Below are 25,409 nucleotides of genomic sequence, written 5' to 3'. Positions count from 1 at the left end.
ACCAAAGAAAGAAGTGGGGTTTCCCCCCCCCCCCCCCCCCCCCCCCCCCCCCCCCCCCCCCCACACACACACACACACACACACACACAGACTCATTGTGTGAAGTGCAAAGTGCAAGAGCTCCATCTCCTTCTCCAAGCTAGTAGAGAAGCTGAGAGCCTACACCAACACTCTTGGCTATGGAATGCAAATCCAACCAAGAGCCATGTATAAATCGGGAATATTGTAACTCCTATTTTTCGAGTAAGCCTTGTAATAGTTGAGCCGGGGCTACAAGCTTCCAGATTGTATCAACATGTCGTTACCTATCTTTAGTTAGAGCTCCCAGATTATTAGTTTTGACCACCAAAAACTTGGCTAAGGTATAAAAGCCAATTTTTGTAAGTTATTTGTAAGTTTTGGATAATGAAATACACAGCGTGAGCTAACGACGCTCACTTCTCTCCTTCTCGCGCTTTCTACTCCCTCCCCGGTTGTCACATTGGTATCGCGTTTGTTGCATTGCAACCGTAGGTAAGAGCTCTACACATTGACGTAAACACATCACAATATTTCGTAGCTTTTGGCATCGTCGACCCACAACCTAATTTCATCATAAGTAGGAATTTATACTTCAAAATAAAAAAGTAAGCATAGGCGGGGTACTGGGGCATCATTGCTAAACATTTAGGTGCATTCTAGGTCGAAAACGACTAGGTAAAAAATTCAGTGCTGTTAATAATCGCGATTTTGGCACTTGACCTAAAGTGGGGCATGAGACCATAAGCATGTGTGATTAGGTTTTATAAACTTGTCCTAGAAGTTTCGTTATGTTTGGATGTCATTTGATGCTGTAACGGATGTGATTTGTTTGCCTATGAGCGATTGGCTTTTGGTGATTTCAGTCACTTGAGTGTAGCTTGAGTTAGATGCGAGTTGTTAGTTTTTTTTCGAGAGATTGACAACCTCTTTTAGCCTCTATGCACTAGTTGAGTTAGCTTCGTCCCATGGATTGACAATTTAATCGTGATTCTCGCTAAACTGCAATAAGATAGGATAGTGAGGTTAGACACACCTCCCACATTTGGCATCGCTACCGGGGATCGAAGAGACCTAAATTAGGGAAGAACACGAGCGTCTTGTGAAGTTAACCTTTAATTTCCTCTAGGATCTCCTAGAGTAAAAACTTTCTTTTTAGAAACCGCAGAGCTTAAGATTGTCGTCTTTTGCGGTGTAGAGGTGCTTGGAAGTAATCGTACTTGTCGAGTGCCTTTAGGATTGTAGAACTAGATTAGGATTTTGAGGATGATTGATAGACGAGACAAGTCTTAACACTAGGTTGGTAATGGGACACTTTTATGTCCTGGGACACTTTTATGTCCTGTTAAGTGACCATTTTCCTTGAATTATGTCAAGAGTTTCAAAATGGATTTTGAGGTGCTATCTACCCAGAAAGTTGTCTCGTGAGCTAAAAAAAACTCGACATTTTTTTGGAATATCAATTCCATCTTTAACCTTGTCCTTGCACAACATTTCACAACCTAAACTGTGTTAAAAAATGGGTCCTGTTTTTGGTTTTTTTCAACTTTTTGCAACTATACCACTCTAGAATTCATTTTTGTGAGGTCTATAATGCTAAAGAAGTATCTTTAGTAGTCCTCAACATGTCCTGATGCTTCAAAGGGAGAAAAAAATATTAAAGTTGTAAGTTATGACCAAATCACAAAAATTGTCAAATCCTGTTTTTTAGCCAATTTTAGCTCTTCTATGATTTTTTTGGTGGATTTCATGATATCCAAATGCATTTTTTATTTTCTATGTTGCATATTGTAACATAAAGCTAATATTCCTTGAGTTATGGGGCACCTAATACCCTATTTTGCATAGTACACAACGATGGTTGATTTTTTCAATTATAGAAGAAAATGAAACATTCTAGTATATCAAGTATAGATTTTTCAATATTGTTAGTTTCTTGTGACAACTACATGCATTTTGTAGGTAGTAACCATATCTAGTCATAAGGATCAAATTTGGCTAGATATTGAATAGTTTCTATGGGATTCTACAACTCATAATGTTGAACCCAGTTTTTTCATGTTTGCTGTATTTAGCACTTCATCTTTGTCCCCAAGATTCCCCTTGGTAAGAGATGTATTATTCTTTTGACATGCACCATGGCTCCTTATGAACATAAAGGAAAATAGAGAACCAAGAAAACATTCATATATTATTTGTATTGAGCGTGGCTATAGAAACTTTGATGATAGGTTTGCAGAATGGTAAAAATTCAGCTTTTTTATACCTATTTATTTTGGCAAAACAAAAAATAGTGAGTGAGAAGCAATCATATGTTCTGATCACCAACCCCTTGTAGTTAACTAGGGAATTTATCTCAAGTCCTACAAAAATCCCTAATCTTATTTTTATGTAACAAAACGTAAGAAATGACTGTTTTGATGAAAATGCACTGGTCCATCAACTTTGGAGGCTTGGTGTGACCAAAAGATGAGAAATTTTAAAAGTTTCTTATTTTTTCCATGTGTAGTAGGCCTTGAACTATAACCTCATGAAAGGATTTTACAAAACGAGTGGATCTACAATGGTTTTGGAGGTTTTTTTCAAAACCCTGAAAGGACACTTTTATGTCCTGTTAGATTACCAACCTAGTGTTAAGATCAATGCTCAGAAAACCATAAAAAATAACAAAAACGAGTGTTTGTGGACACATTCCACAACCCCATTGTATGAGAACTTAGGATAAGGGTAAGTAGGATCCGAGGTGGATTTCAAAACATTGCTCTCTCCGAAAGAATCATTGTGAGTTGTTATTTGAAGTTGCAGAATTTTAGGTCTACGACTAGAAATAGCACGAAAAGACTCCAAACCACTCAACCCGGCTGGAGAGTATGCTTAAAAGTTGTATGCACCAGTGGATAAGTTCAAGGACAAATTGAGGTAAAAATTTCAAGAGTTTGCAAAAACTCAGATTATTTACTTTTTCTTGACATTTTAGGCCAAATTAAGTTTTGACTTTATTCATAGGCTTAAAATAGCTCCTGAAAAGACTGTCCATTGAAAAATTGCAAAAAAATGTTCATTTTGGGCATAAAGTAAATATTCGCGATTATTATCTTTCAGCTCAAATTTGACCAAGGTTCATACCAGTGACTCATTGCATGTGTACAAACAACTTTTGTAAAGGCACAAAAGATTTGGAACACCAAACTGACAAAAAACTAAAATTTGTAGTGAGTTTTTGAAACTTGAGAGTAAATTGGAAAAAACATTGTCCAAACTTGATGTAAATTGATTCATAGGCTTGTATTGATGTGATAAACATGTGTACATGCTCATTTGACCAAAAAGATGCAAAAAGTTACTAGTTGTAAATAATCGCGATTATTTACATCTGCCTCCTTTTTCAACTTTTTTGACCAAGTTGGCAGACAACTAGCTTTACCATGTTGTAATAAGCCCACAAAGCAAATTTGGTAAGAATTGGATCATTGGATTGAAAATTGTGACCAAATTTGCAAATTCAGTCTACGGGCAGAAAATTGATGACCATGTGACCAAAAGTAGTCTAAACTTGATGAAACTTAGCTAGAGACCTTACGTTGAAGTGCTTAACAGATTTGTGTCAAGATTGGGACAAAAACTTGCAAAAAAATATCCAGAGTAAATAATCGCGATTATCTACATCTGCTTCAAAATTTGGCATTCTTGCACATTTGGACATACCACAAGGTCAAGCATATCAAGTAGACCACACAAATCAATTTTGGTGAAATTTGGATCACAAAAGTGAGATCTAGGCCAGATTCGAGTGTGCGGACACGAAACAATTGATAAACTTAAACATATTTTGTCCAAACTTGTTGAAACTTGTCCAAGGACCTTAACAGGTTGTATACTTAGCAAACCAAGCCAAAAAGTACAAAAAACTGACAAAAGTAAGTAATCACGATTATTTACTACTGCTACACAGAGCCACCCATTCTGACTTTTGAACTTGTACAGCGTTAGACCAACATAATACAAAGCCACCGGGAAAGTTTGGATTCAATCGAATCCAAATTGGTACATGTTTACTCAGTTTTCGAGTTGCAAATTAGTCCTTTGATTTTTACCAAAGTCAAGTTTGAAAATTGCAACTGTTGACTCAATTATCTTGATTTGCAGTGATACACATAGACCAATCACAATAGTTAGCAAAAATTATACTGTCATTGTGAAAGAATAGCTAACTTGATCAAAATTGTACAGGAATCGGGTTGCATACGAGGAATCGGCAATTTGACAAAAATTACAATAAAGTCAAGTGGAAATTGACAACAAGTCAATCCAAAGGTAAGTACTCTATCCAGGGCTTCATAAGTCTTTATGAACCTTAGATCTGGTCGTGTACTAGGAAATCAGGGCATATTTGGAGAAACCTCCAGCAGAGTATCCACTGAAGAAAGCGTGAATCAAGGAAATTCCTTGCACACTATCCATGAAGAAGTCTCAGACACTTTTTTTTATTCAACCTCTGAAATTTCTTCTTACTCGACTCACTTAGAGACTGGAATGACAGTGCGGTATAAGCATGTACTCTCATTTTATAAGACTAATCGCCATAGAGCTCAAGTTTACCTGGATCCTAATGAAGAGTATGCTATTCGCATTGATCACCATGGTATTGAGTTCGAAGAATAAATCAGGGCAAACAAACAAGGAAAAATGTACATGGACAGAAACGGAACTCAGTATTTACAAGTTGAAAATCCTGACGTAATAGACAAATGGGGGTTGGAAGTAAACACCATAATCTTAGATATGTCAGCAAAATAAGGACCACCAACTTTAGAATTCGATGGATACTATCAAGTAGATTTGAAGCCTTTGAAATGGCTTAGTACTGATAATCCTAGGATCGGAGTCTATTGTTGGGAGGATAGAAATGTAAAATATCTTCTGTGGACTTCGCATGCCAAATCAGGACAACTGATGGCCATGAAGATCATCTATATCTTCAAGATCAAGGATAAGGGATCAGCAGACCTACCAACCTACCTATTTAAGGATTGTTATAGCAACAACTTTGTTATGATGACTCCTAAGGAGATAGAGAAAACCAAATACCAAGGGTACTCCATAAGGGATTGGATATTGGGCCAAGGACCAGAAACAATTCCAAGAGATGAACACCATGAGAGATCATCTAAGAGTAATGTTAAGAAACCAGAAACCACCTCATCACGAAGAAAATCGGGTGACACTAAGGCCAATCCAGGGCTACATGAGTCACTATTTCCAACAGACTAGTTTGAAGGACTCGGAATAGGACCAACTGCCAGAAGACTGGGAGTTCAACCAAATAGACGTGTTAGACCAGCTGATTTTCAGAAATGGGTTAGAAAATACAGTGGATCAAGAGCAAGACTTAAGTAAGTGCTAAGAGCAGAACGCATATTTGATTTTCATACTCAATTCAAGGGGTTTGGAATGACATTAGAAGGGAAAACATTGACATAGTTCCAAAACATTTCACCAAGGTCAATCATGGACTTGAATACATTAGCTCAAGGATTTGTAGCTGCTTGTTCCAAATTGGGGATCAAACACAATACGGTAGCTCAAATCTACAGCTTTAAACAGAAACATGGTGAGTATGTTAGAGATTGTGCAACTCAAATGAAACAATACATTGCCAGATGCCCAGGGCTAGAGATACCTGTAGCAGAACGACTAGTATCATTGTTTCTAGAGGGACTACTAAACAAAGAAGTTCATGCTATACTTTATAGCAAGAAGCACACAACCCTAGAAGAGTGTGTTTAGATGCTATTGACTTAGGAGACAAGTGTGACATTTTAACGAAGAAGATGTGCCTAAGGATAACCAAAGTGAGAAAACAACATCCACTAAACCAGCTCAAGTGGGGGCAGCTGCTACAACACAACTTTCATCCATTGAAGACATGCTCAAAAGAATGAATGAGATTATGAATAACATGCAAAAAGCACCTATGAGGGGACTAGGACAAGGGATGCCTCAACATGGCCAACCAATTAGACCGCAGAATTGGTGTGCAATTGAGGGAAAATGTACCAACCATGAGACCAATGAGTGCTACTATCGACCAAATTATGAGGGAAATGTTCAGTACATTCCCATGAGGCCACAAGGACAACCCATGTACAGATACTAGCCTAGCATGGCCCAAGCTCAAAGACCACCTATGGGTATGAAAAGACCTCAACCCTTTTGGGTCAACAAACTTCGTATCCAAGACATAATGCAGTGCCTGTAAAGTACATGCATTCAGAAGGAGTCATAGATGAACAAGCACTTGTGCCTGTTACACCCTATGCTGAGCCTAGTCCATCTACAATAATGGTAGAAGGAGATTGATATAATTTACATCCACCAATGGAAGAACATGTGGCTTATGCTCAATAGAAGGAGATTGATATAATTTACATCCACCACCAATGCAAGAACATGTGGCTTATGCTCCATAAGAGCTTGCACCAATGTACTATATAGCTAATCAAGGTGTTAGACCTCCTATGGTAAGACCCATGATTAAGCCAAGAACCGAAAACTATCATAATTGTGGTGCAGATGATCGTTGGAAAAATGAATGCCCAGATCCTGACAAGAACCTCAAGCCAGTTGAAGCTTATTGCATACAATGTTGCAAAAACGGAGGACACTTTTCAGAAGATTGTCCTAAAAATCCTTTAAACAAGGATAAAATAGTAGAAAACATAGTCCAAGTGATACCCAGTAGCTCATCTCAGAGTGAACCAATTGTTCCAATGAAGGTAATCACTAGAGCCCAAGCTAAGAAAAAGAAACATAACTCCTCTGATGATTTGGAGAACACAAAAGTTGCCTCTCAAAAGACCAAAAGAGGCAGAAGAAAAAGGTATGAGATGAGAAAACAGAAACAACGGGCAGAAATCAAGGAGAAAGAGAAAAACCTATTCCAGGAAAAGGTGAAAGAAATGGGAAGAAAAATCAAGGAAACAACCATGAAATCTTGAGAATCAATTCTGGTTGATAAAGTTTTTGAGCCTATTAATGCGGCTTTGGAAGCTTACCAAGCGGGGTTTAAAGCAGGCCAAACCATGGAAAACAAATGAAAAAACTATCCTTCTCCAAACACGGAAGCAACTAAGCTTGAAGCTTATCAGAATTTGGTAAGAATCATGCAAGAAATTCTATAGAAACAAAAACTCAATCTCAAAAGTATGGAAAAATCTGAGGAGCTTGTGGTAAGAGACACTAAAGAAAACCCGAAGTGGTGGTAGAACCCCACCTTGAAACAAAAGATCCAGAACTTATAGTGTCGGACAATGAAGATGCCCTAGATGGAATTCCATTCATAGAGGATGATTGGCCAGGACACTTATGGGAAAAAGTTCGAGAGATCAATGATGGGAGCGTAACTCTAAAGTCAACTCCTATAGAGGAAGTTTGGTTAGACAACCTACCTCCTGATATGGACATGGATGTACAATCCTTGTATGGGGACTGCGGATCTGAAGCTTCGGGACTGTCTAAACCATTGACCTTGAAAACATTACCCTCTTACTTTGGAGATAACGAAGATGAATCCATAGTGTGTAAGACTACTCAAGTAAAAAGAGCGGAACAGACCCTAGAAGTAGACAATATTCATTCAATCATGTCTACACCCATCCAATGCACTCTTACTTGGGAAGAACTGTTAAAAATCAGACCATATTTATGGAACGAAAACCCTAGAGAAGGTGGGAATAACGGGGCTCATCGTAAAAAAATTGGGGAGATTAAAAAACAAAATGGACAACAAAGAGATTTGATCTGTTCCAATGGACAACAAAGAGATTTGATCTGTTCCAATTGACAAGGTCGGAGAATATTACGAAGGGGAATAGAAACACCACCCTTCCAATGAAATATAATGACATTGAAACCATGGAAATACTGGATAGCAGGGCAAGCATAGCCATAGCCACAAAAGCAGTATGGGAATCCTGGGGACAACCAACCATTAGACAAACTCAAATGAAATTGCAATTGGTTGATGGACACATTGAAAGACCCTTAGGACTACTTGAAAAAGTGATAGTTAATTCCTGTGGGATTGAATATCAATGCACTTTGACCATAGTAGACTTTGGAAAAAAACTCAATTACGAAATCATATTGGGAAGACCTTTCATGCGACAGGTACAACTTATCCAAGATTGGGGAAACAACTATCTGTACTTAAAGCAAGTGGGATCTATAACAAGGGTTAATTTAAAAGATCACACTTATAGAGATGTCATGAAAATGCCCATACAAGAGCTCAATTCAATCTCTTCGATTGAAACAAAGCTTCCTTCGTGGTTTAACAAAGACACTCCTATTTGGATGTGTAGAGCTTTAGAAAACGAGAGCTTAAAAAAGGAAGAATGTATCTTAGAAAGGGATTGCAGAGACGAAGCCTATGTACTTGAACCCTTTCCAGAAAATTTGTTTGAGCCATTTGAGTGGACTCAAATTTTAGTGACAATGGATGTATGTGTTAATACATCTATGCCTACTCAATTTTGCAATGAGGACGGCTATGACATGATTCCCATCCAAATGATTTCAACCCTCTACATTGAAGATGAAAATGAGAAACCCAAGGACTTGATGAAAGATCAACAAGTCTTTTCAGACCTCTACTACGATGCAATAGATGAGTTAGAAGAACACTCAGCTACCTTAAAAGATTTGGGGTCAGAAAAAGAACATGTGAGAGCTAAGCTACTCTTGAAAGGAGGGGAGGAAAAGTTTTTTGACTTTCCAAACCAAAAATCGAGAAGACAGAAATGATATAGACAAAAAAGAGACACCAAAAACGTGAAAACAAGACCTATGCCATCAGTATCCCATTAGAACACAGTTCTTGATGCAAATAGATGCACGTGATTGTGTCAAGAACAAAATCACTGGTAGATATCCTTCAAACAAAAACCCAGAAATGTCTAAAACATCGAGAAAAACAAGGAAGGATACTCAAGAAAAACCGAAAAAACAGTAAAAGGAGTCAACCATGACACGAGTTGAGCAAAAAAAGAAATATCAAGAGTTGAAAAAATCTCTAAAGGAGATATATACAACCGAAATGGAAACCACAGATGAGGATGGTAAAGATGTAATGAGTGTTCCATCCCATTACAAAAAATCTACTCTCCAAGATCGAAAAATCATAGTTGAACAACCTGTTAGAGAACTACGAAAACAGGGCGAGTCCTACAAAGGGCCTGAAAAAGCAAAAAAGGTAGATTTGGCTGAACCAGGAGAAGAGCCTAAGATTGCCTACATTGCAAATGACCTAACATAAGCAGAAGAAGAGATTTTGCTAAGCTTGCTGAAAGAGTACCAATATTATTTTTCTTGGTCTTACAAGGATCTCAAGGATGTTGATCGAGAAATCTGTCAATCATTAGGAAGAGAATGGGGTCTAGGAGGGCCTCTTTATCTGGAACTTTAAGGAATTCAAAGCTCTAGTATTAAGAAAGAAATCAAAGGAGAGCTTTTGAATTCAAACAAGAAAAACGGCTAGTTTATTTGAATTCAAATTTTCCCCCCAAAATGAAATTTAAAATCTAGCGAGCAAAAATATATCTATAGAAAGATCTTGGTGTGTAGATTATAGATCTACAATCTCCGCTCAAATCAGATATTGTATGTAGGAGTTATGGAAGGCCGAAAATCATAAAGTTGTCCCCCCCCCTCTTTTTTGGGGGGAAAAGTGCATCCTTTGACCATTCTTACACCTCTCCTACACACCCACCATTCTGGCACACATGGCATGCACCTATTCATCAAAGTGTTAATCACCTCCATAATCTCATGGCAAATAAAGAGGCCCTCCTAGACCTCATCCTCTTCCTAATGCATACCATACCCATGAGTGATGATGCGAAACCAAGTAGACAAAGGCCATACACATACAATGAAACATTTTCCAAGAAGATCAAAGAAGATATTGAAAAACTAAAGTAAGCCAAATTCATTACAAAATTGAACACACAGATTGGGTGTCTCCAATTGTGGTAGTACCCAAGAAAAATGGAAAACTACGAGTGTGTGTCAACCTCAAGAAAGTGAATGCAGCTACCATTAGAGACAACTTTCCTCTTCTAATCACTGAGCATGTGTTAGAACGAGTTGCAAGAAAAGAAGCTTAAAACTTCTTAGATGGATTTTCGAGATACAATCAACTTTTGGTTGACTCAAAAGATTAGTATAAAACTGCTTCTACGATAGAATGGGGTATTTTTGCCTATCGGGTTATGCCTTTTGGGTTAACTAATGCTCCAACCACCTTTCAAAGGTTGATGAGCCATGCTTTTAAATAATATCTTAGGAAATTATTGGAAGTATATATGGATAATCTATGTGTACATTCATCAATCCGGATTGATCACTTTGAACACTTTAGAAAGGTATTCGAAAAACGTAGACTTTATAGGATTTTCTTAAATCTTGAAAAGTGCACATTCATGGGTAGACAAGGAAAAATTCTTGGACATATAGTATCTAAAAATGGCATAGCTACTAATATGGAAAAATTCATGTTATTGCTAATTTTCCAAGACCAACAACAATCAAGGGGGTTCAAACCTTCATGGAACATTGTGGATATTACAGACGATTCATTTACATGTATGCTATAATTGCAAAACCTATGTATAGATTGATTACACACTTTGAGTGGAGTGAGGCATGTGAAGAATACTTCATAAATCTTAAGGAAGCTCTCATCTCAGCTCCAATATTGAAAGCACCGGATTGGAATAAGATATTCCACATACGTGTAGATGCTTCCAATTTTGTCATCGGATGTATACTAGCTCAACCAGGAGACGAGAAAATTGACTTCCCTATTTCTTATGCTAGCCGATAGTTGAACATGGCAGAAAAGAATTATACCACCACTGAAAGGTAAGGATTAGGAATGATCTATGCCATAAAAAAGTATAGACATTACCTATTAGAAAACAAATTTGTATTCTTTGTGGACCACCAAGTCTTATTGTACTTGGTCAACAAGCCATGTAGCACAGGAAGAATAGTGAGATGGTTCATCATTCTTCTAGAATTTGATTTCACTGTGGCTGTAAAGAAGGGCACCACTCATCAAAGAGCAGATCATTTATCAAGGATTGTTTTAGGGGAATCGCCTAAAGGAGTAGATGATGATCTACCAAATGCATATTTGTTCTTCGTGGAAATGATACCTCGATGGTGGGAAAATATGGTATCATTGATGACCATAGCTCAAGTGGATTCTCACATACCACTTCCTATTACAATTGGATTAATTGAGCAATTGGCTATGTATCAATTACTAGCTGGTAGGCTATACAAAAGAAATCGAGATGGCATATTGCTTTTATGCATTAATCCTGAAGAGAAAAACCAATACCTAAGTCAAGCACATATTACCATAGTGGGACTTCACTTTGCGAAAGACCAAACTATGCAAAGGATCTTGAGACTTGGAGTATTTTGGCCAACTATGAGGAGTGATGTTCGCTCTTTTGTAAAGGACTATCCTCAATGTCAAAAACAAAAACCCATACCTCACGTAACATTGTTTCAAATGTCACGTGTTCCTAATTAGAAAAACTATCTAGTTACTTACTTATTGAACCGAACATTTCCTGAGGATATGAGTAAACGTCGTCAAAGAGAAATTGAAACAGAAGCAAGAGACTGTGCTCTTATTGGAAACCAATTGTATCGGAGAGGTAAAAATCAACATTTACATCTTTGTGCAAATGAAGACGAATATATTCCGATTATAGAACAAGCACATGCTGGATTAGTTGGAGGTCACTTTTCTAGTGAGAACACCGCAAGAGCAATCTTAATGGCACACATATGGTAGCCAACACTTTTTGTTGATACCAAAGAGTATGTTTGGAGGTGCGATGCTTGTCAACGAGAAAAAATCACAACACGAGTAGATAGCATGCCCTTAAGACCAATGATGGGGGCTAGAGCTTTCACAAAATGGGGTATAGATTTTGTTGGGCCAATATAGCTACCTGCTTATAGAACGAAAGCTCAATATAGTATTGTTGCTACAGACTATTTGACTAAGTGGGCCGAGGCTAAAGCAACTAAAAAGAATGATGCTTGAACCACTACGACATTCTTATATGAGTATGTGTTCACAAGATATGCACTGCCAATAGAAATTGTCAGTGATAGGGGAACTCAGTTCCTCAAGGAGGTAATCAAATCTCTACTTAATGAATTTATGGTCATCCATAATAATTCATCTCCCTATCACCCACAAGAAAACAGACAAGCTGGACATACGAATAAGATTCTTAGCTTGATGTTGACTAAAGTGGTTAGTTCAGGAAGGACAGGCTGGGAAATGAATCTCCATGCATCTCTATGGGCTTATCGAGTTTCATTCAAAACGGCTCTAAATGATACACCCTTTAACCTTGTTTATGGTCTTGATTCCATACACCTAATAGAATTTCTATTTCCGACACTAAGGGTAGCAAAGAATCTTGAGTGGACTGGACATGAATTGTCAGAAAGACTTGAAGATTTAGAGAAGCTAGATGAGAAAAGGCTAATTGTTGTAGCTCACATCTATGCACAAATGCAAAAACAATTTTGTTTTTTTGATTCCCATCTAATTACAAAAATCTTCAAGAAAGGGGACTTAGTTTTAGTCTATTCCCTTAAGCAACACATTCCCAAGTTTAAGAAAAAGGAAAACGGATCATTTATCATTGAAGATGTATCTCCAAGTTAAGCAGTTAAGTTGTCCACCCTAGATGGTGAACCAATGGCTAATTGGATTAGTGGATGTCATTTAAAGAAGTACAATTTGCCGCTAACCAATGAATTGCTAGAAAGAATGCATCCAACCAAGCAAAGGAGGATAAAACGATAGCAGGTTATTGATGAAGCCCAAGAAGAAGCTCAGCTTCGGGTACTCAAAAGGAAAGCTTCTCTCAAGAATCAACAAATACATATTCCCATCAACACACTAGAAATAGATGAGCGACAATGGAAATTGCAAAAGATGCAGTGTCAATAGATGAAGAATGGCTAGATGGAATGGACCTTCACATCAAAGTGCAGCTCAACAACCATAGCACAAATGCTTTGGTCGATACATGAGCTCGAGTAAATGTGGTCAGTTATTCCACGTACAAGAAAGCAACAAGTCAAGCATTGACGACAGGAATAACGACTATCAAAGGATGCAACAAGAACCCAGCACTAACATTGGGAGTTGTCAACTTGAATGTGATTGTACATGGATGTTCATGTCCTTATCAGTTTGTATGCTTACCAGATGAACACATGAATGAGACGATGATTCCTAGAATTCCATGGATGCGGACGTACAAGGTAGTACCAGATTGCAATACGAATAAGCTCAAGCTATCACCTAAAGGCGGACAACTCATTGTTCCGATTGCACCAAGCAAGGAGGAATGAAAAGGCAATTACCAGCAGAGAAAACCACGAAGTAATTAATCTTCTCCATTCTCTCGACAAGCAAATGCTACAAGTAGCATGCAAGGAGTCAGGCAAATCTGGGTACAGAAAGCACAACTTAAGGAAAAGCCGATTCAAATCTGGGTGCCCAAAACATCATTGACAATACCAACGACGGTTCTAAAAGTGAAAACTCAGAGACGAGCATCTCCGAGCAAAGAACCTAACACGAAATTGATTTGGTAGAAAAAAGAGCACTTATCTTCTCCGTAAACGGGAAAACCAATCATGGAGAGTTAAGACTTAGAAACCTCAACCACACCGTTCTGCACCAAGCAAACCAAGGTATCAATGGCGAGTCAAAGCTACAAGCTACAAGAATTGCTCTTTGGCAGACAACATCAGCAAGCCTCAACATCAGAAACCCTTGAGTTAATCACTCAAGACCCACCTCTTGCACATCATAATGATTTGAACTACATTGATCTTCAAAGCATGGTAGAGCCAACCACGACTATGAATAGACACGATTGTTCAACCCATGCACACAGTTGTCCCGAAGTACGCCATCTAGGAGGGGTGGAAGAGTACTAAGTCATTAAGGGCAATGTTTGAAGAGAGAGGAAAAAGTTTGATGTTAGCGTGTGATTTTTTGCAAAATAACCTAATAATGCCCTTATAATTCATCAACAGGTGAAATTTAATTGATAATATCTCCCCGATGAGTGTAAATAGTGTATATACTATTAGAAAATCATCAAAAAATAGTCCTTTTTATTATTTTTCATCATTTTTCTCGATATTGAGACTTAAAAATGGAGAAATCCAACAAAAAACAATAAAGCTGTGTTTTTCAATAGATTTTCTTAATTATTGGATTTTCACTTTGCTTTTTTAGAGCATTTTGTTATTTTCTTTGATTTTTTCAATAAACAAGTCCAAAATTAATAATAAATAGCAAAGAATCTCAGATGGAAAAACTAAAGACACGGTGGTGATCAGAAAGTCAAGGCGGGCAAGCACAAAAAATTTCAATGAAATCGAAAGATGGAAGCGGGAAGCCTAAATTAGGTGGCCAGACGTGCTTTTGCAAACTTCTTGCAGAATGAGCTACAGGGATCCGATTGGGAAATTTTTTGAGCCTAACATAGATTTCATGGCCTAGTAGGACTAAAAGGGGAATCTGAGAAAAATTGGTTCGGGAAGTCCGAGTATAGATACCCAAGGTAGGCTAAAATCACCTCATTTCCAATTGTTGCCTTTGGGGAGAGAGAGCGTTTCGACCTCTTTCGCGCGTCTTTTCTGGAGTCTACAGTTACCCGTTTTCAGTGCTATCTCACACAATACATGAGGGGTAAGTTCTTTACTCATCAATGATCCATTTTGTACGTTTAGTAGCTAGTCTAAACCCCTGGAAAAAACCCTAGAATCCGAGCAGTGCATGAAGACCTACGACCAAAAATCGACCATAGCGGCCTGTCAGCTCAACCAAATCGGATGAGATTTGAACAGTAGCATGCCCCAACATATTGAAACACTTTTATAGCAACAGTTGACCATTTGCAAAGGTTGAGGGGGTCCCAAGTTTTTGTCAGATGCCAGAATTGGGTTCTGACTCCACAGACGGCTTACCTATGAGGTCTACATACAATGTATATGATGGGTTTCGTGAAATAAATCAAGCAAAGCCCTCGGAAAGCAGAAAACGGATTGAAGGCTACAAAGCGTCAAATTTGACATACGGGGTTAAACTGACTCCAAATGGGCCAAAATTGGATGAGTTGCTTCATGACTATGTTGCTGACAAGTCCATACCTTTAAAAGTGACTACCAGACAGTGTAGTCACAAAAATTAGAGATTTCAGAGTTGACAGAGCACAAAGTGATGCCGGCAAGGCCAAATTTTACCAAACTCAATTTAGGACTTGTTTTAGGTGTATAGAATGTGTTTAGGTCAAAAAATTTAAGTTTTGCAAGAAAAACGTGACTTCTGTAAGTAATCGCGATTATTTACTTTTGCACTATATTTTCTTGAAAGTTACATCATCGCATCATCTATCACTTGTAGACACCTAATACATGCCAAAAATCAAGTATGAACCAAAATGATCACATATAACTTGGAAAATTGCCAAGAAACGCAAAGAAGTCTTTGCAAGCCAAATTATGAGTTATGAGCCACATTTCTTGATCCCAATCACCTCATATGACATACACAAGGTCTATACAATGCCTAGAACCAAGTTGTACTAAAAAATGTCCATTTTGGTAGAAAAGTTAATAATCGCGATTATTTACTTTTTGGCCAAAATGGTAGAAATTTGCAATTTTGCCATCATACATCCAATGTACATGATGCCCTAAGGCCACTAGCCAAGTTTGAACAAATTTGGAGTTCAAAATCTCAAAATCTCTTTACATCTACTCTTTTAGAGACCTAAAGCCTAAATTTGGCACCATTTTCACTCAGTGCACTCAAATGAGCCCATATTTCACTCAGAGTATCTATTTGGTATATACTTCAAGCCTGTAATGCCAAGTTTGCAAAAAGTTGAAAAAAATACTCAGTTGTAAATAATCGTGATTATTTACTTTTGTTGCAATTTTTTGTTTGGACTTTATAATTTTGTTTCTTACATGTTTTTATGCATCTATGTATGTTCAAAAATTGATTTGAAGCAAGTTGGACCAAAATTGTCAGCATTTCAGACTGAAGGACCTTTCAAAGAAAAATCTGCCAAATTTGCTAACTTTGACACTCTATTCACTCAACAGGAGCCATGCAAGCAGCAGAGAAGGCCAAGAAGAAGCTCAACCAAAAAGAAAAGTTGCAAGAGCTGCCATCATATCAACTAGACCCCGATTCAGTCAAGAATGCAAAAGCAACTTATCTCTCAAAGGAACAACTTGAAGAGCACAACACCACAATGTTCACTGGCAGATTCAAGAGCGAGGAAGGACACCATGTAGAGCTTCCACTTCTACCCAAAGAAGTATATGATGTCACCACAAAGCCCCAGACAAAAGAAGCCAACCAAAGGCTAGGACTCAAATATTTCTATGAACAAGAGCTATGTGGAGTGGACTTCCAAAAAGCTTATGAGCTTTTTTCCACGATCAAAGAAGATGGAACCACTCAAATCTCTGATCCACAAGGGAATAAGGTTGAAGTAGTGATTACCAAGGAGATAGTGGCAGAAGCACTCAGACTGCCAAGAGAAGGAATGACAATGAGGGCAAGAGATAGAAAGACGGCCAGAACTTTCACCAAGGAAACCGCCGCGACCACATTTGTCGGCCTCATTCATAAATAGGTGGAAGAGCCCGCAAGGTTGTACCATCAACATTTTCACTTCCTTGCTAAAAGACCGCCTAGGTATACAACACCAAATCCTGCGGTTTCCACGACCTTTACACAAGTCCTCAAATCAACCACCAGGCAACCAACTAACCATGCACAATATATTTTGTCCACATTGAAAGGGACAAAGAAAGAGGGAAATCACTTATCTTGGTGCACCAGAGGTTTTGACCAAGATTGCTTACCATGCCATCAGCATGGCCGACAACTTCTCGCCTGCCCCAGATCAGAACACTTGGATAGTGTCAACACAACCTTCTTCTTGAGCTACAAGATCTACCAAGAGATCATACAAGTCTGATGAAGAGTCTCCCAAGAGCTCGCCAGAACGACATAGCAGTGAAAGCTCAAATAACGAAGAAAAAAGAGCAAGAAGGGAAGAAATGAAAAGAAAAGCCGTAGCCGCATATCAAGAGGAGCCGCTCCAGAAACAAGCCCGATTTGAAAGAGAGAAGCAATCATATGAACGTAGCCGCCGAGCACAAGGCAAGGACTTTGCAAAGTGGGTACCCACTGAGCTCAAAGGGCCAAGAACAAAGCACCATACAAGGAAACAAGCCGAAGACCCTATAGAGTTACTAGAAAAAATGTATCTAGAAACCAAGGCTTTGAAGTTGAAGGAAGCCCAAGAAGTGGCAGAACATCAAAAGCAAGCAGAGGAAGCAACCGAACAAGGAGCAACACAACACGATCATGGTGATGTGTCTCCTCACCCTTCTTCACCCATTTTTGAACAACATGATCACCCCATGCCGAGCCCACCACATTCACCAGCAAAGGAAGCCAAAGGACTTGAACCCACCAAGGAGACAGAGCCTAAACAAATTAAGGAAGCTAAGTCTACAAAAGAGTAGCAAAAAGAGCACGACGAAGAGCCAAAAAGGGCAGAGAATCCTGCACCATCAGAGGACAACAAGAAGATCGAGAAATCTAGAGAACAGGAGGCCGAGGAAACACCCTCTACCTCAACACAACAAGAGAAGGCCAAGGCATCCATGAAGCCTCAAGATGACAAAGCAGAAGAGGATCAGCCACAGTCACAAGGGAAACAACAAAAAGCCGCCATGATGCTGCCAACGGACACACAAGAAGCTACAACGAAATGAAGACTTGCAATCAAACGACGAGGTCATCCTGCAAGTTAATGAGTATGTTAAGCAAATGCAGGACATGACTGAACGACTTTGCTCAATAGCACTAAGTCGTAGCACAAAGGCCAAAGAATTAGAGATGGTGATTGACGCACTCCAAGGGGAGTTAGACGACCAACTCAACGTCATCACCGATTTACAAAGGCAAGTGCAGGAGTTGAAAGCAGAAGCTGAAAAACATCAGCTTGCAAGAGATAAGCAACAGAAAGAAATGGAGGATCTTGGAGATTTGCTTACAAAATTGTCAGATGCATGCAAGACAAAATATGAACAGCTGACGGAAGTCACAAACGAACTTCTAACCACGACCTTGTCAGTTTAGAAGATTTAGGTCCAGCTGGATGTACCCAATGCCTTCTATAGTACTCGGAACAAAGAATAAATGATCAAGAAAATTTTATGTGACAAATTAGAGAAAATTGTGCAGTGGCCTTGATCAAAGGAACATACGAGGTCCACAAGGCATAAAGACCTCGAGTTGGAGCTTTGATTGGAGCAGTCTTAGCGCAGAGACCTAACTTTGATGCGGGTCCAAAGAGAAGACAAGCTAATAAAAGAAATAGCACAACCAACCAGCTATTAAGAGAGGGACAGCCTAAAACCCAAGAGGAGGCAGACACTTTAGAGCAGCCCCATGTAGAGATCCCCTCTATTTCATTCGCTGAGATGGAGACGCAGCCAACCAAAGAGCTAAGTGGCATGGAAGAGTTTTAAATACACATAACTGAATCAGAAACAGTGCCAATGGTCCAACTCTCAAAGGCTGAAGAAGATACATTGAAGGAAATAATTACACAAGAGGTAGATGAGCAGTGCAAAGCAACGATGGATTGGGAGCTGAGAGTTCTTCACTTCGTAAACGTTACACAACTCACTCCCAATCAAATCAATGTGCAATGGCACCAAAAATTCTTGCCCTCCTCTCTGATTAAAGTGGAGCTGCTACAAGTTAAAGAAAGGCTTTATACCGACATGTAAGTCGAGGGCACAGATCAAGACCACCCGAGGTGGAGGCTGAGCTGGTTGAACAAGAACCCAAGGTACTTGATTCTGTTCACAACAGCACCTGTGGCTCTACAGCAGGATCCAACTTTCTATCCTATACCACGAGTAAGGACTTTGCAAGCACATGAGGCACTACTAAAGAAGCGGCCAACTTGGTTGAATTACCCCAGATTGCTTGCACCAACAAATGGACCACCGACGAAGGAGTACATGGTGAAAACCCTAACGGAGACCATGTCCTTCTTCAGAAGCCTAACAGATTTATCATGTGCAATGTTATACAAAATCTGTCGAATGTTGCTCACCTGCATCGAAGTATTCCATTAGCCCAAGCAAGAAAGCATCATGTGGATGTCATTCCTTGAGGGTAACAAAGGATTGTGCTATGATCTCAGTGGTCAACCTTCCGAAGAAGTCCTCTATGGCTTCTACGCCAGATGCATCTTTTTACCTTCTCACAATATGTTGGCATTTGAGGAAGCGTTCTACATAGGGTTCTTCACTTGGCGAACAAAAATATTTGGGCCAGTGATCATCAACCTGACATCACAATTTGTCGGCTGCTTAGCAGTAGAGCTGAAAAATAGAGTCACCATGCAGTTCTTGCAAGTGCCAAAAAAAGAGAGGAAGATCAAATACCAAAAAGCACTAAATGCGCTTAAAGACTGCCTCGCCAGTCATCAACCGGAAGACTACTTTAGCCCATAAAGTTGTGTCAAGGGACAACACAGGCGAGGAGGGGGGGTGAATGTTAGCAGCAAGCTAACACGGATACCATCTTTTGGAGATCTCTTGTAAAAACACTTATTTTTTTTTATAAATCGGGAATATTGTAACTCCTATTTTTCGAGTAAGCCTTGTAATAGTTGAGCCGGGGCTACAAGCTTCTAGATTGTATCAACCTATCATTACCTATCTTTAGTTAGAGCTCTCAGATTATTAGTTTTGACCACCAAAAACCTTGGCTAATCTCTTAGCTCTCTTTAATTCTCCTAATTCTGCTATTCTCGAAGTTCATAGGACATTTCCATTACATTGGTATCAGAGTTATTGGTTTCTCTTTTCTTGCTTAAGAAGAGAGGTCCTTAAGTTGTCCATGAAAGATTGGGAGTGTTTATTGCAATAGGGTAAATGGGACATGGATCTACTATCTTGGTTGAGAAGGCCTTAGCTCGAGGTACATCGTTGGGAGCTATAGTCTTAATAATGGAGCCTCTCGGGGCTTGCCTTTGGCTTTACCATTATTGAGCTACGTGCAAGCGCAACAAGAATTGTAATCAACCGAGCAATTCTAGACCTCTCCACTAGTGTTTGCAATCAACAATGTCTAAACCATGGGTGGCTACTTGAGAACGTATTTTCAAAGGTAAAGATGAGTAGTGACTAAGGTTTTTGAGGGTACCAAAGCACAAAGTAATCTATACATAAGTTTAATTAACATGACTGACAATAACTAAGAGAGTAGAATGAACATTAATAACTTTGATTTTGCACATGAAGGTGCTAATGATGATGCCCTCATGTTTGTCAATTATCTTGTTACTAGGTTGCAACAAACTATGGGCAACCCTGCTTTGCAAGCCGAAGTTACTCAAAAACTTCGTGCTTATGGGATTTCCCTTCCTCTCCAAGAGGAGAGAGAGCTTAGGAGGCCTCTTGATGAGACCCCCAAATAAGTACTCTCTCCCATACGCGAGGAGGAATCCAAATAACAAGAAAGTAATGAATCCCTACTTTCCTCTGAAGATGCGGCTTCACAAAGACGGAGGTCTAGACGGTCGCCAACTCCTCCCAAGAGGAAATGGTCAACCCACAATCCTCCTCCTCACTCCAAAAGGGAAGAGAGGAAACAAAGGAAGAAAAGGGCAATAAAGAGGTCACCCTCTTCTCCTTCTTCTTCACCTTCCTCCTCTTCTGACAAAAGCTATGACTATTCTCCTAGAGAATACAAGAGGGGAGGACATCCTAAATCTTACCCTGCATGGAGAAGGTCACAAAATCTCAAGAAGTTCAAAGAGGGAGGAAAGAGTATCTCTTTTCTCACTTTGGTGCTATTGGCCTTCATCCAACAATTTGATGCGGCCTTTGGAGACGAGGGCTTCACGGAGTCCTCCAACCTATGCCATGTAGCTATGGACTTCTAGAAATCAGCTCATCAATGGTGGGCTAGCCTTCATGGCAACAACGAAGTCCCAAAGACATGGAAACCTCTACGAGTTTCCATCATGAAGAAATTCCTTGCAAGCGATGCAAAGGACAAAGTGCTTACTGTGAATGGCGCAGTTTGAAGCTTCTCTCTCATGAGTCTATCCACAAATATGTAGACAAGTTTTGGGATTTGCATCTCAAGGCTATTGTGTTTAAAAAGATAGACTTTGTCGAGTAAAAGCAACAATTCTGTGTGGGATTACCTGAAGAGATGGTCAAGTACGTCAACCCCAACAACCTAGTTTTATCACCGAAGTAATCCACCACACTGTGGTTGCTTTGCGCATCAATTTACAACAAGGGGCTAGATGGAATGTCAAGCCCATGGAAAGCAAAGACAAAAATGATGCAAAGGGGAAAACCAATGCCCAAAATTCTTCCCAAGCAAATTTCAATGACAACAACAACAACAATTGGTCCAGGGAGAAGGGAGTTTACAAAGGTAAAAATAAACTCTCTCCTGAAGAGCTTGAATCTTGCAAGGACCAATAAATGTTTTAAGTGTGGGGAGCAAGGACATGGTTATCATTCTTGCCCCAAGAGAAATTATCGCAAAGAGACTCCTAGAGCTTCCACTATCGAAGCTCCAAAAGAGGATGCTCATTGCAAAGAATCACCTCTCTCCTATGCTTGGGTAAAGGTGAGGGAGCATGATGCCCTCATCTTGTTTGACCCTGGCTCTACTCACAAATTCATATCAATAGAGTTGGCCACCAAGATTGGCATTTAAGCTTTTGAGATGGGAGATATTGTAGTTGTTGCAACCACTTTCAAGGGACACAAATCTTCGTTACTCCCTTAATTGGGAAGTTGAGGCTTCATGTCCAAAGCTACTTTGACAAAGAAGAATTTTTAATCTCTCCTCTCTAGCATGAGGATTCTATCATAGGGGCACTAGGATAGTATGAACCTTGTCAATGCTTACAATGCTACATTAGAGTAAGAAATCCTTCGTTACTCCCTTAGTTGGGAAGTTGAGGCTTCATGTCCAAAGCTACTTTGACAAAGAAGAATTTTTAATCTCTCCTCTCTAGCATGAGGATTCTATCATAGGGGCACTAGGATAGTATGAACCTTGTCAATGCTTACAATGCTACATTAGAGTAAGAAAATGTAAAACTTTCTTTCAAATGACCAATGTTTTTGTCTTATAAGACTAGTTCTCTTTTTATTGTGCACAAATTTAAGTAGTATGCATGTTTAGAATCATGTTTGTGATGACGACGTCTCTGAAACACTCAGTATAATTTTTCACTCTACTTGGAAGAACAAAATGGACTAAAGAGCAGACATGCTTGTGGCAGCTATGTCTCCCAAGCACCAAACGGATTAGTCATCCCTCTTGGAAAGATGTTGTAGGGTAAAAAGGGATCCTCTACCCGCGAAGAAACATTGACTAATGACTAAGGCTATATCTCTTCTACCTCATAATCAAGGACAATTATGATGTCAAGAGAGAGGTAATATCAAAAAATCTAATATCCAACCAGCCCAAATTATTTTCTCATATTAAACTGATCATTTATTGTATGAGAATAGACGAGAACAAGAGTTAGAATATAGACATGTGCTTACGGGTCTATCTCAACACGGGACCAATGGTAAAGGGGTCCAAATGAGAGATGATATGTCAAAGAGAAAGGCTAGCTAATGGAGCTTAAAGAACTTAGGGTTAGCTTCATTAAAGACCTCCAAAGAGTAATGTTAAAAGTCCTTTGACCTTAGGTAAGCTAGGGATGTGCTTGAGGTGGGAATCCAACCCAAGCTTGAGGTGCGTATCGTGCGCTAAAGTGCTTGAGGTGCTTGTTGTGCTTGCTAACTAAGGTGCTTGAGGTGCTTGTCATGCTTGCTGACTAAGGTGCTTGAGGCGCTTAATGACTAAGGTGCTAAGGTGCTCCATGACTAGGGTGCTTGAGGGGGTAAGGTGTTCAAATTCAATACATATCCCTACAAAAGGGTGGCAAGCCCTCATTCTAGGGGCTAGCGAGAGAACACATACACCCTTGCACAAGGCATCCTTGGTACAAAGAAAGCAACAGGGACACTTGTTTACCGCCTCTTCATGTTGCCCTCATGGTGTGCCTAAAGCCTATTGGTTGGCCTCCCAAGGGATCCAATGATAATTTAGTTAATTTAATTAATTGCCTATGCATTTATCAAGTCCTCTCTCTTAAACGAGAAGGGGGACACTTGTCCCAAGGTTAGCCTTATTGCTTGTTATGCACTAGGCTTGTGATTGGCCAAGATTGAGGAGGTCCAATCAAATGACAGAGAGTGCTAGAAGAGAGGGTTGACCAAAGCAAGAAGGGGGGTTGCTTGGGGGATATACTCTCCCACACACACACACACACTCATTGTGTGAAGTGCAAAGAGAGGAGGACATGTCGTATCATCGAGGTGTACAATTAAGGGCTGAGCACCTGAAGGAGGATATACATCCTCTTCTGTCCTAGGAAGTTTTCCTAGGATGTTTTGAAGACCCTTCGATCTTATCCTTGCTCTTCAATTAGATCTCCATCTCCTTCTCCAAGCTAGTAGAGAAGTTAAGAGCCTACACCAACACTGTTGGCTATGGAATGCAAATCCAACCAAGAGCCATGGTTCAATGCTTAAGCTTGCCATCTTCTCCATATTTATTACTATGCTATTATGTATGCTAGCAAGAAGAGTGATGATAAGTGAGGAACAATTTCTTTCTCCTATGAATGGTTCTTCTTCCTCTTCCCTACCCTCATTCCCCACTAGCTCTCTCCACCTTTGAAGGTGTTTGAGGCCTTGGGATTGAGATTGGGGATAGTTGATTCCTTTTACAAAGTCTATGTTATGCTCGTGATGCATGAAGCTTTCCATCTTCATTGCATCACCTACATCACAAGGAACACAAAGATTGTATTGTACCAAGTCTCTCTTGATGGGAGAATCTATAATACAAAATCCTGCTGGAGGGTGGACCAGCTCCACATAAATCCAGTCATCAATTGTTGTCAGGTTCTCTAAACTCTCTCTCTTACAAAAGTATTGTTGATGCCATGTTAATTAAGTATTATTATTATGTTGCTACCATCAATTAATTTCACCCTCTATGTTCTCAAAGTAGTGTCACAAAAATTCTCTCTTTAATTCTCCTAATTCCACTATTCTCAAAGTTCATAGGCCATTTCCATTATAATTGTACCATGCCAATATCCTATGTCAAATCTTTATCACCGTTATCTCTATCCATCTTGCCTTTGCCTTTGTCTTCTTGTGAGTTCTTGCTTTTGTCTTTGGCTTCAAATTCCCAAGCCAAAAAAAACGTCATGTCACATTTAAAATAACTATTGTTGAACCTTGTGGGTATCAAGGTAGCTAGCTAAGTAATAGTATTGTCATCCTTGTCAAGCTTGCCTTTGCCTTTTTCCTCTAGAAAACTTGTCCATTTTCTTTTGGCTTCACAATATTGAGCCAGACAATTTTCCAGTTTCCTTGAGAACTATCTTTGTGTATAGGCCACTAATTGGATGGTGGTTGATCCGCTTTCCATAACCAATGGTAGGTGTTGGTCACTCAAGTCATTGGTTGTGAAGCAAGTGGGGACCGTCTTGAAGTACAAGATATGGAAATGAATAGGTATTTCCTTCTTGCACGCAAAAATGCTCCAAAGTTTCCCCAAGTCACTCTAAAAAGTCCTCCTAGCATTTCAAAACACTGCTCTTTGTGGAGAGAAAAAACAAACAGTGACTTTGTTGGCCGTTAGGCATTCCCTCAGTGAGGGCTTCTCAAAACGCTTCCCCTTGTAGTCTGTTGGACCCTAGACTTGTGGTGATAGCTTCTCAAAATTCTCCCAAAAAACTATTGGCTATTGGCTTCTATGCCCCGCATTTCAAAATGCTCTGACAAGCCAAGTTGTCCTTGTCACCAGTGTTTCAGAATGCTACAATTATTGTTGCCCTCATCAAGCGCCACTAGCGGGTGCATAGAAAAATGTAACACTTAGAGCAAGGGAAGCCATCGATGAGGACACCACTCCTAGTGTTTCAAAACGTTGCCGATGGAGGCTCCTCTAGGCATCGTGGTCAAAAGTGCTGCAAGGGAGCAAAAAAATGCCAATCCTCTTCTCTATGATGCGCTCTCCTTTGTGTTGATCCTCTCCCTTGATAAAGGAGCATGAGGCTCTAATACCATGTCGAAGTCAACCATGTGAAATCGTAGAGCAATGGGAGAATACA

This window comes from Adiantum capillus-veneris, chromosome 18, assembly GCF_014529385.1.
Source record: "Adiantum capillus-veneris isolate H3 chromosome 18, ASM1452938v2, whole genome shotgun sequence".
In the NCBI taxonomy this organism is placed as follows: Eukaryota; Viridiplantae; Streptophyta; class Polypodiopsida; order Polypodiales; family Pteridaceae; genus Adiantum; species Adiantum capillus-veneris.
The sequence above is the reverse complement of the archived record's forward strand: the minus strand, read 5'-3'. Positions refer to the sequence as shown.